Source organism: Bos taurus, chromosome 14 (genome assembly GCF_002263795.3).
Source record: "Bos taurus isolate L1 Dominette 01449 registration number 42190680 breed Hereford chromosome 14, ARS-UCD2.0, whole genome shotgun sequence".
Taxonomy (NCBI): Eukaryota; Metazoa; Chordata; class Mammalia; order Artiodactyla; family Bovidae; genus Bos; species Bos taurus.
Genome location: NC_037341.1, coordinates 34,118,019 through 34,133,307, shown reverse-complemented (window position 1 = coordinate 34,133,307; position 15,289 = coordinate 34,118,019). Strand labels below are relative to the sequence as shown.

At 43.6% G+C, this 15,289-nt stretch overlaps 1 protein-coding gene and 2 non-coding genes across 13 annotated transcripts in view; 2 read left to right on the top strand and 1 right to left on the bottom strand.

The window, feature by feature from the left end:
• Nucleotides 1–1,561: 1,561 nt before the first annotated feature.
• LOC112449654 (U6 spliceosomal RNA) lies at nt 1,562–1,667 on the top strand. The gene has a single exon (XR_003038252.1). It is a non-coding gene; the product is annotated as a U6 spliceosomal RNA (small nuclear RNA).
• Nucleotides 1,668–8,540: 6,873 nt separating this feature from the next.
• On the bottom strand, nt 8,541–8,647 carry LOC112449640 (U6 spliceosomal RNA). The gene has a single exon (XR_003038238.1). It is a non-coding gene; the product is annotated as a U6 spliceosomal RNA (small nuclear RNA).
• Nucleotides 8,648–13,328: 4,681 nt separating this feature from the next.
• NCOA2 (nuclear receptor coactivator 2) overlaps nt 13,329–15,289 on the top strand; it is a 285,109-nt gene continuing 283,148 nt past the window's right edge. For 4 of the 11 annotated variants that reach the window (XM_025001844.2, XM_025001838.2, XM_025001842.2 and 1 more), the window contains exon 1: nt 13,329–13,442. The gene's annotated coding sequence lies outside the window, so the exon portion shown is untranslated. Of the gene's footprint in view, nt 13,443–13,780; nt 14,043–14,840; nt 15,021–15,289 lie in introns of those variants that run through there. The other 7 variants (XM_059874438.1, XM_025001839.2, XM_025001843.2 and 4 more) reach the window with 4 other exon arrangements.

Genomic DNA, 15,289 nt, shown 5'->3' with positions numbered 1-15,289 from the left:
GTTTATCTGTGTTAATTGCTCAGTCATGTCTGACTCTTTGTGACCCCATGGATTGTAGCCTGCCAGGCTCCTCAGTCTATGGAATTCTCCAGGCAAGAATACTGGAGTGGGTTGCCATTTCCTTCTCCAGAGGATCTTCCCAACCCAGGGATTGAACCTGGGTCTCCTACATTGCAGGCCAATAGCAATTTATGTATAAGACTTCTTCAGTTTTGGTTATTATAACTACTGTTTTGTTAATAGAGTACAAGATTTTTGGTCATGAAAGAAAGTTGAGTTAGACTGTCATAACTGCTGTTTCATTGCTCTCTCTCTCTATATATATATATTTTTGTTGTTGTTGTTGTTGTTAAGCAAAATATTGCAAAGAAAGAATCCCTGGCAGTCCAGTGGTTAGGATTTGGTGCTTTCACTGCTGGGGTTCAGGTTCGATTCCTGGTTGGGGAACTAAGAAGCCACAAGTCATGCAGCATAGCCAAAAATAAACAAATAACAACAACAAATATACCCAACACTGGCCCTCCCATGATGAAAGTGATCCAGTGTAAGCAACCTGCCAACCAGGTAACTGATTGCTCCCCCTGGGAATGGTGCCATATTGGGGACTCGGTGTTAGTCTCCATGGCTGGCTGACTGGACACTCTCTGGTAGCCATAGCCAGGTTGGCCTTGGTTAATGGAAGTCCATGTTGTCACCATGACTACATTGTTCATGAGCCCATTGGGCAATGACAAGAATCTCTGAGGAAAGAAGTGAACTGTTAGCCACAGAATGGGCTACCCTATCCACCATCATGGTTTTATACAGCATTGCTTCTGAACGAGGAACTCACTTTATGACAAATGAAGTGTGTCAGTGGTCTCCCCTCATAGATTTCTATTCTTCAACCATCCTGAAGCAGTTAGCTTGATAGAATAGTGGCAAGTCCTTTTGAAGACAAAGTTAAATACAAGAACAGCTCAGGGTCACTACTTTATAGGACTGAGGCCAGGTTTTCCAGAAGGTGGTGTATGCTCTACCTTGGTGACCAGTATATGGTGCTATATTTCCCTCATGGCCAGAATTCATGGGGATGGGTCTAAGAATCAAGGAATGGAAATGGCAAGGGAATACCTCACTACTACCTCTAGTGATCCACTGGCAAAAAGTTTGCTTCCTGTCCCTGTGACCATAAGCTCTGCTGGTCTAGAGGTCTTAGTTTCAAAGGGAGGAATGCATCCACCAGGGACAGAGCAGTGATTCCAAGAACTGGAAGTGAAGACTGTTACCTGACCACTTTGGGCTTCTCAAGCCTCTGAGTTAACAGGCAAAAAAGAAGGTTACTATATGGCTGGAGCAACTGATCCTGATTGCCAAGGGAAAATTGAATTGCTACAAGCAATGGAGGTAAGGAAGGGTGTGGCTAGAATTCAGGAGATCTGTTAGGGCTTCTCTTAGTAACATAACCTGGGTTAAAGTCAATGGAAAACTACAACAGTCTAATTCAGGCAGCTCTATTAACGGCCCAGCTGCTTCGTGAATGAAGGTCTGGGTCACTCTACTGGGTAAAAAACCACAAACAGTGCTGCTTCAGCAGTACAAATATTAAAACTGGAATGATACAGAGCAGACTAACATGTGCCCTGCACAAGGATGACATGCAAATTCACGAAGTGTCCCACAGTTTTAGAACAAACTAGCGGTTACCAGTGGGGAGAGGAAAGTGGGGAGGGGCAAGATAGGGAAGGCGATGAAGATGTACCAACTACTATGTATAAAATAAACAAGCTACAAGAATATACTGTAGAGCATTGGGAATATAGCCAATGTTTCATAATGGCCAGGGATGGAATGTAACCTTGAAAAATTGTGTATTACTATACACAGACAGATCATATACCTGAAACATAATATTGTATATCAACTCTATCTCAGTTTAAAAAAGAGAGAGAGAGAAAAGAACCACAACCAGTCAAGTTGCTTGGTGAGGATGAAAGGAATATGTAATGGGTAGTGGAAGAATACAGTTATCAATACCAGCTATGACCATGTAACCAGTTACAGAAATGAGGATGTAACTGTTATAAGTATCTCTTGCTTTTCTTTTGCTGTGAACATGCTTGTGTGTATGAGTAGGTTTGTGTCTGTATGTATGTGTGTATCTGCCTGTCTGTCTACTTTTGTTTTCTTCCCCATCCCCTTATCGTATGACATAAAATGCATTACCTTTATTTTAAGATTTATATTTATTTACTCGTTCATTTTGTTTTTTGGCTGTGGCGGGTGTCTGCTGCTGCACATGGACTTTCTCTGGTTGTGGTGATCAGGGGTCACTCTTCGTTGTGGTGTGTGGGCTTCTCATCGCAGTGGCTTCTTCAGTTTCAGAGCACAGGCTTTAGGTATGCGAGTGTCAGTACTGTAGCCCCTAGTGTGTATTCACTTTAAATCATAAAATTTAAACATTGTTACCTTTACATCATAAAGTTACAAGAATATCAAGAAGAGTGAACATCACCCAAGGGTTTTGGATCCTCTTCTAGGGAGTTCGTATGCTTTCAGCTGTACACAGGATGCCTGTGAGCTACACCGCTTCAGTTGTGTCTGACTCTTTGTGACCCCATGGACTGTAGTCCGCCAGGCTCCCTCTGTCCATGGAATTCTCCAGGCAAGAATACTGGAGTGGGCTGCCATTCCCTACTCCAGGGGATCTTCCTGGCCCAGGGAGCGAACCCATGTCTCCTGTATCTCCTGCACTGTAAGCAGATTCTTTACTGAAGCACTGGGAAGCCCCACTGGAGCACGTTCCCCTGTCTAATTTATATTCTGCATTCTGCTGCGCCTCTGTTCAATGATTTCACTTAATTTTTATAAAACATAAATATTTATTCTATGTGAATGGTTTTCTTTAGGCACATTAAATCATTCATTCAACAAATACTCACCAAGTGCCAAGCATGAGCCACTTGATTTGTAAATTCCATTAAGATAGGGCTGTTGCCTGTCTTATTTGTTACTTGGTCTCCAGTACCGAGAATGATGCTTTGCACAGAACAGGAACTCAATAAATGTGTAGTGAATTAATAAATGGAAAGAAGCATATCCAATACCCCTGGTAATAATTTGTGCATTATCTCTGGCACTCCATGTCCAAAGATTGTTAATATACACTTCCTAGTTGTGAATATAACAAGCCCTTTAATAACCATTAGCTATGGCAAAATGGTGTATTTTGTTTTGTTAAAAAAATGATGTTTTTGTGAAAGGCTTTGAAGTCTCAGATGAAAAGTACAGGGAATCCTCATGGATTTATTTCAAAAGTTTACTTGTTCATTGATTGGTTATGAGGCAGAACATATTTTTCTATGGAAACAAGGTTTTGCAAGGGGTTTAGATTCTCAGAGCTGCCCTGCTAAAACCTATGACATCGAAAATAGCACAGTTGTAGTAATAGAACATAACCATCGTATGTGTTTCTGTGGAAAACTAGAACTTAATCTGCTGTATTTGGAAAGGCACTCTGTTAAGAGTGTCTACATTAGAATGGTGAGTCTTGGAGTTAGTGGTTACACCACAGAAGAGTATTCAAACTCACCCGTGCTTGGTATTTTATCTTAGGAGGGCAGTAGAGGTTGAAACAAACAACTAAACTCTCGAGAGGCATAGAGTTCAGATTCAAGGAAGTGGTGGTGTTGTGGATGAAGCCACTGTTAACGAGGAGAAAGTAAAAGCTGCATGTGAGGCTTAAAATAGAGAGGGAGAAGAGGAAACATGCGTGGGAAAAACTCTAGGGAGAGGTGAAAAGAGAAGGGAACTTCAATCAAGTAAAAATCTTGCCAGTCTTGGTGGTTGGTTGGTTGGCCCTGGCCATATGTAAGCCAGGGATTGAGTGTATTAGAAAGTACACAGTATTAGTAGTTTATTTTAAAATTTAGTCCAAAAGAAATACGAGATCTAAGTATTAGCTTTTCTCGTTTTGTAACAAAAGAATATGCTTAAGTAAAATATATAACACAGAAGGAATGTTTAAAAGTTGATTTTATTAAATACTGAATACACACAAAATAATATTTCTAACAGGTGTGACAGCTATAAAGAACAACAAATATCCACATGCCTACTGCTCAGTGAAGATCTAGGAAATTAGAGTTTGAGGATGGGGCAATCTTTCAGGTAGTTGCGTGCCTGAAACTTCATAATCATCTTGGATAAAAGCTAAAAAAATTAAAACAAATAAACCAAAAGCATAGGCATTTCATCAAGGATGTAAAAAACTGACATGCATAAATAATAGACTAATTAAAATATAACGATTGACTCTGTAAATGTTTTGAATAAAAACAGAGTGTTATATTTTAAAGCCCAAGAAATATTGCTAGAATGAGAGCTCTGTGGTGAGTAGCACTATTTGTCAAGGGGTCCACGTTTACAGAAGCCTGTTTCAAAAGAAGCAAGAAGACGGTTCTAAGGAAGAAGAGTCGTTATTCAGATGCATTCTTTTTGATGAAGGTATTTTTCTGTCCTAGCTAACAATGAACACAGACATTCCCCTTCACACCCAGGATTTTATAAAAATCTTGTGTCTTAACTGAAGGAAGCTTTTTTCTCTCTGAGTGTGCTTTAGCTCCCTGATACATGGGATCTTAGAAATTCCTTGAGTTGGAAACTGAGTCCTTAATACCATGTCCAGAGTATTTCCATGAGAACGTTCTGGAGATGGGTAGTGGTTGAAAACAGTGTGCATGTACTTAATGCCACTGAATTGTACACTTAAAAAAGGTTAAAATGGCAATTTTTAGGTTATATCCTTACATGCTTAGTCACTCAGTCTTGTCTGACTCTTTGCGAGCTTGTGGACTGCAGCCTACCAGGCTCCTCTGTCCACAGGATTTTTCAGGCAAGAATACTAAAGTGGGTTGCCAAATAAAAAGATGTCACCAATCAACCAACCAACCAAATAACCAAGTGTTTAAGTAACACTGTTTATGGGTTTAGATTATGATCTAGAACCTACATCCTGTTCTAAGACTCCCTTTCAACCTACCCACATGAACTTTTGTGTTAAGTGAGATGAGATCAACAGCTGACCAGTTCTTACTTATTAGAGTCCACAAGTGTGCTGTGATTCTCATATTGTACTGTATTATTTTCTTTTTTATCATTCACTCATTTTCACTTTCATGTAGTATTCCATTGTGCAAAAAATACTGTAGTTTATTCGTTCATCTGTCACTGAATTCTACTGGAAATAGGAGTGGAATTACTGGGTCATAAAGCAGAAATACTCAGCTTTAATGGATACTGCAAAACAGCTTTTCAGTTTACATTTCAAGTTTTCATTTTCTGTTTCTAAAATATATAAAAATGCAATTGTGTTGTAACGAACATACCACTCCGGTGGGGGATGTTCATAATTGGGAAGCAGTGTATGTGTGGGGGAGGGGAGTTTATGGGAAATCTCTAGACCTGCCAATCAATTTTACTGTGAACATAAAACTGCTCTAAAATATTTTTTTTAAAGCAATTGTATTTTGTATATTTACCTTCTGTTCCAGAGATCTTCTAAAACTTAATTCTAGCAGTTCATTGATTCTTTTGGATTTTCTACATAAACATTCATGCCATCTGCAAACAATGACAGTTTTATTTCTTCCTTGTGTGTGCTCAGTTGTGTCTAACTCTTTGTGACCCCCTGGACTGTAGCCTACCAGGCTCCTCTGGCCATGGGGTTTTCCAGGCAAGAATACTGGAGTGGGTTGCCATTTCCTTCTTCAGGAGATTTTCCCAACCCAGCAGCAGAAGCGATGTCTCTTGTGTCTCCTGGCGGGTGGGTTCTTTACTATTGAGCCACCTGGGGAACTTTTATTTCTTCCTTTAGTGATAATTACATCATTTTTCTTTCCTTACCACATTGACTAGAATCTCCTGTACAATACTGAATACAAATGATAATCCTGGGCATTCTATTTCCAATTCTCTGTCCCAGTCTCTAGGAGAAGCTCTAAATGTTTCACCATTGAGTATGACATTTGTTATAGACTTTTTGTATATACAATTAATTATATTGAGGAACTTCTCTTTTATTGCATTAAAAAATGTCAATAGTAATCTGTTCTGGTATAATTTACTGATAGCAAAATACATAAATCCAAAGTGTACTACTCAGTGAAGTTTGACAAACCATTGTCAAAATGTAATCATGATTCAGATCAATATTTTCTTAGGTAAATACTTAGGAGTAGAACTGCTGGGTCATATAGTTAGTATAAGAGGAAGTGCCACGCTGTTTTCCAAAGTGTTTGCATAGTCCTGCCAGCAATAAATGACTTCCAATTGCTCCATATTCTTGCCAATACCAGGGACTGTCAGCTTTTATAATTTTAGCTATTCTAGAGGGTAAGTCCTATCTCCCATGGTTTTAATTTGCCTTAGTTCCCTGATGACTAATGATTTGGAGTATCTTTTCTTATGTTTATCAACCATTCACATACTTTTGTAAAGTGCCTTTATAAGTCTTTTTTCCATCTTGTAATTGGATTTTTAAAAAAAAATTAATTTAGAGGTGTTTTTTGCTTATTCTGGGTGCAGGTACTTTGCCAGATTTGTGTGCTGCAGATATATTCTCCCCATCCATGTACTACTTATGCACTTCCTCTGTGGTATTTTTTGATGAAAAGTTTATCATTTTAATAAAGTCCAATTTATCATTTATTTTTCTTTTCTGATTAGTGTCGTTGAAGTTCTGTAAAAAAAAAATCTTTGTCTACCCCAAAGTTTTAAAGATACTTGTTAACCCATGTTTTTTTCCCTAGCAGGTTGTTTGAGCTTTTACATCTAAGTTTATGATCAGTCTTAATTCATTCTTGTGTATCACGACATGAGGAGGAGCTTCAGTATTCATTTTATCCACACTGCTATCTAGTTGTTCCAGTCTTATTTACTGACAAGACTTTTTCTTTGTTGAATTTGACAACTTTGTAAAAAATCAATTGACTGTAAATTTGGGGGTCTATTTCTGGATTCTCTATTCTGTTCCATTGATCTGTTTGTCTATTCTTACACCAATATTCAGTTTAGTTGCTCAATCATGTCCGACGCTTTGCGAACCCATGGACTGCAGCACGCCAGGCTTTCCTGTCCGTCATCAACTCCTGGAGTTTACTCAAACTTACGTCCATTGAGTCGGTGATCCCATCCACTCATCCTCTTCTGTCCCCTTCTCCTGCCTTCAATCTTTCCCAGCATTAGGGTCTTTTCAAATCAGTCAGTTGTTCGCATCAGATAGCCAAAGTATTGGAGTTCCAGCTTCAACATCAGTCCTTGCAATGAACACCCAGGACTGATCTCCTTTAGGATGGACTGGTTGGATCTCCTTGCAGTCCAAGGAACTCTCAAGAGTCTTCTCCAACACCATAGTTCAAAAGCATCAATTCTTCAGCACTCAGCTTTCTTTATAGTCCAACTCTCACATCCATACATGACCACTGGAAAAACCATAGTTTTGACTAGACAGACCTTTGTTGGCAACATAGTGTCTCTGCTTTTCAATATGCTGTCTAGGACTTTTCTTCCAAGGAGCATCTTTTAATTTCATGCCTGCAGTCACCATTTGCAGTGATTTTGGAGCCCAAGAAAATAAAGTCTCTCACTGTCTTCATTATTGTAGCTCTCCAGTGATTATTGAAATCAGTAGTGTAAATTATCCAACCTGTTTTTGAGTTCATCTTGGCTGTTCTAGATAATATATATATATCTCCATATAAATTTTAGAATTAGCATCTCAATTTTTGCTAAAAAGATGTGCCAGAATCTTGATTGGAATTGTAATGAATCTAAAGATCAATTTGGGGAGAGTTGACATCTTAACAATATCAAGTCTACACATCTCTCCTTCTATCTAGGCCTTTGTAAATTTCTGTCAGCATTGTTTTTAGTTTTCAGTGTAGAGATCTTGGTTATCTTTGGTTAAATATTTTCCGAAGTATTTGATGCTTTTTATGTTTTGTAAATGATATTTTGAAAAATTTCATTTTCTAATTGTTTCTTCCTAATATATAGAAATATAATTTATAATATTTGACTAATGACCTTGTATCCTGTGATTTTACATTTACTTTATTTTTTTTTTAATTTTATTTTATTTAACTTTACAATATTGTATAGGTTTTGCCATATATCAAAATGAATCTGCCACAGGTATACACGTGTTCCCCATCCTGAACCCTCCTCCCTCCTCCCTCCTCCCTCCCCATACCATCCCTCTGGGTCATCCCAGTGCACCAGCCCCAAGCATCCAGTATTGTGCATCGAACCTGGACTGGCGACTCGTTTCATATATGATATTATACATATTTCAATGCCATTCTCCCAAATCATCCCACCCTCTCCCTCTCCCACAGAGTCCAAAAGACTGTTCTATGCATCAGTGTCTCTTTTGCTATCTTGTATACAGGGTTATTGTTTCCATCTTTCTAAATTCCATATATATGCGTTAGTATACTGTATTGGTGTTTTTCTTTCTGGCTTACTTCACTCTGTATAATAGGCTCCAGTTTCATCCACCTAAAAATATGTAACGCTTCATGAATTTGCGTTTCATCCTTGTGCAGGGGCCATGCTAATCTTCTCTGTATCGTTCCAATTTTAGTATATGTGCTGCTGAAGCGAGCACTACGTTTACTTTAATAGTTATAGGTTCTTTTGAATTTTTTATGTACACAGTCACGTGACAAAAGATGATTTTACTTCCTCCTTTTTCATTTTCTTAACCTTATTTCACAGGATAGGATTTGCAGAGAGTCTAAATAACTTGCATAAGTTTACACAGTTAGTAAGAGCCAAGATTAAAACTCATGTCAGCCTGTTTTCAGAACACCGTGGAATGAGTGAGGGTGTATTAAAATTTTTGTTGCTGTCATTGCTAGAAAAAGAAGTTTGGGTCATACTTATTCAAGATGGTCTTGAATATAAGGTATAGAATTTGAATTGTATTCTGTAGGTGATTAAAGATTAAGTGTTTTCAAGTGGGAAAGAAATAGTAGTGGTGATTTTAGTCTTGTTGTGTGTAGTGTGGTTTGATGGGAACCCCGCATTTTTGATTCATTCATTTCAGAATCACTTACTGAGCATGCATTATGTTTTAATAATTGTTATAGGTACTGAAGAAATAAGGATGAAGATAATCTTTTGCTTAGAGTAGTAGAGATTTTCAGTGATGGAGAAAAGAATTTTAGTGCAATCTCTTAGCCATGCTGCAAAGACAGCTCTATGATCTTGGATAAATTAATTTCCTGGAACCTCGTTATTTTCATACATAAAATAAGAATAATAATACACATAATGCCTACTTTGATGAGAAATAAAAATATATGTAGTACGCTTGACCTGTATCAGACACATTTATGGTACCTATAATATTTAAGGGATTTGGAGAGCGCATACAATAAGAATGAAATACCTAGCCAAACAATTGATTTTTTCAATAATCAAATGTCAGTTAGTTTTAACTGATCCCCTCCTTCAGTGATTACATATTAAATATAATGAATGATACATTTTTTGTTCTTATAATTTGAACACTGGGATAACTGTGCTATGCACAGATCTAGTCAACATAATAATACTCTATTCATGTAAAGAACTTGAGAGTTAACAAATCACATTTATTTATACCATTTTGTTTGAGTCTTCCAATAATCATACAGATGAGGAAACTGATATATTTATCCACATGGTAAGAAGCAAAGCCCAGTTCATATGTTTTCCTATCTTTAATAGCTATTCGTACCACACTATATTCAGTTCAGTTCAGTCGCTCAGTCGTGCCCAACTCTTTGCAACACCATGGATTGCAGCACACCAGGCCTTCCTGTCCATCACCAACTCTGGAGTTTACTCAAACTCATGTCCATTGAATCAGTGATGCCATCCAATCATCATCTGTAATATAGTGTAATATGGTGTACCACACCATGTTCAGTTCAGTTCAGCTCAGTCGCTCAGTCATGTCCGACTCTTTGCGACCCCGTGAATCGCAGCACGCCAGGCCTCCCTGTCCATCACCAACTTCTGGAGTTCACTCAAACTCATGTGCATCCAGTCGGTGATGCCATCCAGCCATCTCATCCTCTGTCGTCCCCTTCTCCTCCTGCCCCCAATCCCTCCCAGCATCAGGGTCTTTTCCAATGAGTCAACTCTTCGCATGAGGTGGCCAAAATATTGGAGTTTCAGCTTTAGCATCAGTCCTTCCAATGAACACCCAGGACTGATCTCCTTTAGGATGGACTGGTTGGATCTCCTTGCAGTCCAAGGGACTCTCAAGAGTCTTCTCCAACACCACGGTTCAAAAGCATCAATTCTTTGGAGCTCGTATTACCTCTCATTATATCATGAAGCATGATAGTAGTAATAATACAAAAATCACAATGAATCTTCCAATTTTTATATAGCTTATCTATGAAGGAAGTGAGTAATTTGAAGTTGAATGAGGAAGAGAAGGCAGACAATATAGAATTTCTTGTTCTGTAGTATTCACATTGTTCTGATTTTCTTAGGTGTATTGTTAACTATATAAATTATCATTTTTCTTTATTACTTTAAGTTGCATTTGTGATTTGGCTGACATTTCTTTTTTCTGTATCTACTTGCCTCATCTATCTATGGTGTGTTGTTTCTGCTTCTACTAAATTTCAATAATTTCCTTCCCCTTTCTGATTTGCACCCACATTTTTTTCCTTATTGGGTTGTTCTCTGTTGGTAATATATCCAGTTCCTATATCTTTGCTTTCATTTTTTTCTTTGACTGAATAACTAAGTCAATTTATTTACTTTTCTTCCTTTTCATGTTACCTTATCACACAATAATTCACCAATAATTATGGCTGGTTTTACTAAACAATTATTCTGAGGTCTTATAGAAATCTAAGTTCTTTGAAAATACTGAAAACATTTTTCATAAATATGTTTTAAGAGCAAGGTATTGGAGGGTGAGTTGGGGAAATGAACATGAAGATTGATCAGATAATGTCATTTACATTTTATAGATTCACATAAACAGTTAACATTAAATAAGTTAGGAGCTGCAGCATGTAAAAACAAGAATAAGACATGGGTCCGGAAGAGCTTACGATCTAGTGAAAGAGAAAGACAAATATATAAACAACTGCAGTACAAGACAGAATACTGTTATAACTATGGCGTGAAGTGTTGAGGGAGCCCAGAGGCTGTACTAGAGAGTAGAAGTTATAGGATTCCTCAAGGTTGGAAGCAACTGATTAGCAGCTAGAGATGGAACTCATTATGCTATGCTGTCAGGTTTTTTTGTTTATTTTTGTAGAAACAGTCAGGCATCTTAGAGTAAGTTTTATTGAGTAATATGGAAATACAATGGGCAATCATTTATTTGCACAGATACCATGGGTGGTTTTTGAGAGTGTGAAATCTGCTCCAGAGGATGATGAATTCTGGACCTCTGCCAGAAAAAGGGAACGCTAGAAAGCCAGAAGGAGAATCTTTCCTTTATCACAACTCAGAGTTGAGGGTGAGGACAAGAAAGGAAATGGGAAGCCAGCAATGTGACAGACCTCAGGTGATTACTACCTCATTATAGGAATACACTGGACAAGTATTTGTAGAAGAACACAGGTCATAAAAAAACCCCTTCCATTTCCATTTCTTCCCCAGTTTTTTGAGAACTTTGGGATTTCAAGAAGTCTAATTCTGTTTGCCATGTAATTAAAATAATCTATAAAAATTTATGAAATTAATACATGGTGAATGCAAACATTTCAAACATTATAGTGTGAATTACTATTATATATATATTACTACTATATATATAATAGTGAATTACTATTCCACTACACACCCACTCATACTCTCCATTTGTTAGCACTTGGAAATATTTTCTACCATAGTCAAACACACACACATACATACATACATACATACATATTTTTCTTTCTCCAAAGAAAATTTGTGGTACTCCCACAAATTTGAGGTTGAAGTCACCATTAAAAGTGTGGGCTCTGGATTCGGATAGAACCTGGTTCAAATCCTCTCCAACTTCCTGGCTCTATGACCCTACTTCTTTAAACTTCATTTTTTGTGTGAAGGATAAAAATGGTATTACTTTGTAAGGCTTGAGAATCAAAATCTAGAAATCACTTAGTCCAGTGACTGAACACATAAGTATGTGTTCAATAAACACTGTTATTATCCATGGCAAATGACCTTTCTCATTTTAAGACTAAAAATAAGGAAATTTGCTCAACAAATGTTCATTTTCTTTTTTTTTTTTCTGACCAAGTGTATCTGGGTTGGGAAGAACTTGCTTTTCCAAGGCAGAAAGCTGATCCGAGTGAGTTTTACAAGGGTTTTCTCTGAATCTTCAGTGCAACTCTCCCGCGTCCCCCCAACATCACTTTCTGTCTAGAAAGTGGACTTTTCAATAAAAAAACTTTTGTGACTCAGGTCGTGACGAGAATGCTCAACCAGGTCAGGCTATTTACACTGTGTGCACTTTTGCTTTATCATGCAACTGCTGGGTGGCACCCTTTTAAGCTCGCCTCGCACGGTCGCGCCCCTCCATCCCCTCTTCAGAGGCGACCGCCAAGAAGAAGCCAATTCTCTTAGAAGCCGGGGGACAACTGATGGACAACGGGCGCCTCCAGGGCGCAGCAGACGCGGGCGTGCGAGGTGCGCCCTAGGGGTGCCAGCTGCTGCTCCAGGGGCGCAGGCAGAGCGCCGACGGGTGGCTCCTCCTGGGGCGAATCTGGCACTGCGTTCTCCCCATCTTCGTGCGGGGGCATCTGCCTGGCCGTCTGCAACCTCAAGATCCCACTGCCTCCACTCTGCAGCCCCGGCCGGTCCCATAGTCTCGCTTTTTTGGCACTTGCCCTTTGCCCTCCCATGGAGTCATCTGTTTACTCTCCCCTCGCTTCCAGTCACCCATAGGTCACCCTCCCTGCTACCACCGTCACCCATTTTGTCCCCTCTCCCTTCTCTCTTCACCTCTCCCCGGGTCGTCTTCTTAAGAGGACTGCGCCGACGGAGATGCTACAGAGTCCGCGGCCAGGGTCGGCTCCTGGGAGAACCCTCCGTCCACCTTTGCCCCCTCCCCGGGGGCGCGGGACGCAAGTTTCCGCCCCGTCCTTTCCCCAGTGACAGGACTCGGCTGCGGCCACGGCCCGGGAGGCGGAGGGAGGGACTGCCTGACTCCCGAGCCCCCTCCCCTGATCGCGAGCTCGCGCGGTCTGTGTGTCTCTAGGCAAGTGCGGAGACGCGGAGGAGGAGGAGGAGGAGGTGGAGGAGGAGGAGGGAGTTGGGGGAGGATCTCCATTGAAATAAACAACCAGGCAGCAGTTATTAACACGGGAACATGGCGGCCGCAGCCTCAGCCACGGCTTCGGCGGCGAAGGTCAGCGCCGACGGCAGCCGGCACCTGACGGCGTGACCGACCCGAGCCGGTAACCGCTCCTTCCCTGGGGGCCGCGAGGGCGGGCTGGAGGCGGGCGGCGGGCGGCGGACAGGCGGGGGGCGCCGCGTCCCCACCCCCCGGCCGCGATCGCCCTTCCTGCGCCGAGCCGGGTAGAGCCGCGCGCCGCCGAGAGGGCTGTTTTGTGTGCGGGGAACCGCTGCCCCGGTGCGCGGAAAACGGGAGTTGCAACCCCGGAGAGGCGCCGTGAAGCTGGGGAGTTGGGACTTGGCGGGGGGGGTGGGGAGGGGTGGGGAGGGCGGGAAGCGGCGGGGAGACGCGGAGTCCCTGGGAGAGAAAGGAGGCGCTCCAGCGCTTTGCGAGAGCTCGGGAGACGAGTCCCGGAGCGCGAGGCGGGCGGAGGCTGCAGCCCGCGGCGCCGGCCAAGAGGTGAGAGCCGAGGCGCGGCGGAGGCCGGGGGCGCGGGCGCGGCCCCCGCCGGCGGAGCCCCGGCGCCCGGCGCCCCTGCCCGGTGCGGGTCGGCGGGGAGCGCTTCTCCTGCGCCCTCGGGGGGCGCGAGGCAGAGAGACGGGAAGGTGAAGCCCGAGAAGGTGCATTCTTTCATGGAAACGCGGAGCGACTGCAGCGCAGGGTGGGAGCCGGGCGAGGGGTGGCAGGACTCGGGAAGTGCTCGGGGGTGTGTGAAGGTGAAACGCCTTGTCAGGGGCGGCCGGAGGGGTGAGACATCGGGAGAAGAGAGGATCCGCGGCCCGGCCGCCGGGCCCGGCCCGTGTCAGCGCCGGGGGCTGGGGGCGAGGGGCGCCGCGCGCCGACGGGAAGGAGCTGCGGCGGGCGGGGCGGGCGGCGCGCTCGGGCCGAGCAGGCCGGGCCGCGGTGGGGGCGGGGAGCCGGGGGGCCGGAGCGCGGCGGCGCCGAGCCGGGCTCGCCCCTGACTTAACTTTCTGGGTGCGGGCGTGTGTGCAGGAGGCGCGCAGGGGCCGGGGCTGGGGGCGGGAGGCGGGCCGGGAGGTTCCGGGTTGGCTCGCCAGCGCCCCCTCTTCGCTCCCCCATCTCCCCGCCCCTGAAGGGACAGGCCCTCAGGGCCCCAGGCGGGAAGCGGGAGGGGCCCTCCCAGCCAGCTCGCGACGGTCACGCCCCGGGCCCGGGGACACTGCTCTCTCGGGCCTCTTGGGGCTGCTGGGGGAGGGGGCCGGGGGTCGTCGCGGCGCGCCGGCGCTCACCGCCCCCCGCCCCTCCGGGGAGTCCCGGAGGCGCCTCTTCCGAGATCGGGGGTGGGTCGGTCCCTGGTTAGCTGGTCCCTCCCTCTTCTCCCTCCCCCTAGTGGTTTCCGGGGCCTGCGGGACCGAGGGGCGGGAATCAAGGACCCGAGCGTCCTGCACCGGCTCTGAGCGGGACCGGGCCTAACGCCGTCCGGGTCTGTCACTCGTAGGGGAAACTTTCCCAAACCGGGGACCGAGCCTGAACATCCTCCTCCGTCACCTCGTCCTCTAATCCCACTCCCACTCCACCTCCTCCACTGCCTTCCCCTCCCACCGACCCGAATCTCGCTGCGTGTGACTGATGGGGCAGTGAGCCAGTCGAAGGCGGGGAATTGACCTGCCGGGTGTCGGTAAGCCAATCGCGGGGACCGGAGGAAGGAAGGGGGCGGGGCTTCTTCCGGACCAGTTGGAGCGGAGTTGCAGGCGGGGCGGGGGAGTCATGGAGACGCCAAGAGCTATCCACTCTTGTACATCCTTGGTCACCCACTTCTAGATCTGTGGGGTAGTGTCACTTACAGGGGCTCCGACCCGGGGAGGCACGCAGATTGCACGAGATACTGTATTGCTTTGGTACCACCAGAGACGTTGTCCTAGATACAACGAAGTCTAAAGGCACTTA